General features: G+C 31.8%; 1 long non-coding RNA gene across 1 annotated transcript; it reads left to right on the forward strand.

Moving 5' to 3' along the window:
* The first annotated feature begins 437 nt into the window (after nt 1-437).
* On the forward strand, nt 438-1,410 carry LOC111412863. Its single transcript, XR_002706131.1, has 2 exons — nt 438-1,244; nt 1,344-1,410. It is a non-coding gene; the product is annotated as an uncharacterized LOC111412863 (long non-coding RNA).
* The last annotated feature ends 364 nt before the right edge of the window (nt 1,411-1,774 follow it).

The following is a 1,774-nucleotide window of genomic DNA, read 5'->3' on the forward strand; positions in this document are numbered from 1 at the left end:
GATAAATCATCTTCAAGTCTTTGGATAGTTCCAAGCTAGTCTTGCAACAGGTTGAGATCCATGTTTTAAGTTTAAGATCTCGTGTTGAAAGACCAGAAAACGCGAAGAGTATTTGTTTGCATAGAGATCACGAAGATGACTGCATGCAGCCTTAGAACTCTTCGAAGATGTGACTTGATTTATCACTCGTTCCGAACAAGATGCGAATGATCGCAAAAACCACAGTTTGTCTTGACGCAACCACAATATGGAATCAGGATTTGATGTTCCTTTCCATCTACGGTGATAGTTTCAGATGGTCAAAGCTTTGATCATCGACATAGCCAAAGGAATTGTAGCAAAATTGCATATCATACTGTGCTTTCTGATTGTAGTTTAACTGTAACATTCCGAAATTTTTTTTAAGAAAATAAATAAATTATTATATTATTTTGAAAGTGAGGGATTAAGGTGAAATAAATATTAATATATTATATATTTGGGGTCAAATAATTGGATTTTGATAAAGTAATGATATGTATATCAATATTAGACTCATTTCGAAGGTCGTAATTAATTAGTAGTCTATGACTCGAGAAAAGTTATTTTGGATAAGAACGTATTAAGTTATACCCAATTGAAAGAAAACAAGATAAATATAATTTTATATAGTTTTAACCCATTTTGAATTTGATTGATTGGCTACCACATTTTTATTGGATAGGAATGGTAGTTCTTTTAGATGAAATAAAATAATGATAAAGTACAATTTTTTTATGATACGTGCCACATTGGATTTGACTTTATCAAATCAAAGTTTTGGTTTATCTACTACTCTAGCCTACACCTATAAATACTAGGCAAGGATTTCATATTTTACCACACCAAAAATTATTCACACGTGAAAGAGAGAGAAGAAAGAGAGAGAGAGAGAGAGAGAGAGAAAGAGGAAAGAGTGTGTGAAAACAGAAATTTGTCATACATCAACTATCACCGTCGATCAATAAATCATTCACAGAGTAGAGGAAGGAATTTTGGAACGTACATTCAAATATTTTTCGTGTACATTTCGATAACAAGGTAAGATACATTTATGTGCAAAGTGTTTACGTTTCCTTATGCTCTTATATGCGATTAAATATACATGGAATGCTAGTGGACTTTCGGGTTCTAAAGAAAGAGATATTAAATTTCTACATGAAAATTAAGAGGACCTAAGATGGGTGTGTCGCTTGGTCACCGATATACTCCATAAGAGAAGAGCGGTATGAAGTGTATTATTTATTTGTTATATACCTGTGTATGGAAATTTGCACGTATCTTACTGGGTATTTTTAATACTCACTCTTACATTAATTTTTCAGATTAGTTCGGCTCGATTGGAACAGTGGAGAATTGGTGATGCGGACTGCCAAGTGGATAAAGAATAGAGAAAAAGAAATAAGTTTGCCATTTTAAATTTAGCAATTTGTTTATTTTAATTTAGAACGCATTATTTGAATTACTTAGGAGTTTATGTTTATGGTTAGATACGCTTTCAATAATTTTAATCTAAACGTTACAATTATTTGTTTATTGAAGAATTTTATATAGTTCCGCATTTTTTTTTAATTAAAGAAAAACGAGTTTTCGTAACGTTCCCGTGTTTATGCTTAATGAAAAAATTGGGGCGTTACATTAACTGGATGTTGGGATGCAGCCCTGATGCAAATCAGATTGTTGCGGAAAATGGCTTTGATACCGTAACAGATTTGGGAAAAATATTGAATAGCTATATGTCTTCATTAACATATTA

This window comes from Olea europaea, chromosome 16 (assembly GCF_002742605.1).
Source record: "Olea europaea var. sylvestris chromosome 16, O_europaea_v1, whole genome shotgun sequence".
NCBI lineage: Eukaryota > Viridiplantae > Streptophyta > Magnoliopsida > Lamiales > Oleaceae > Olea > Olea europaea.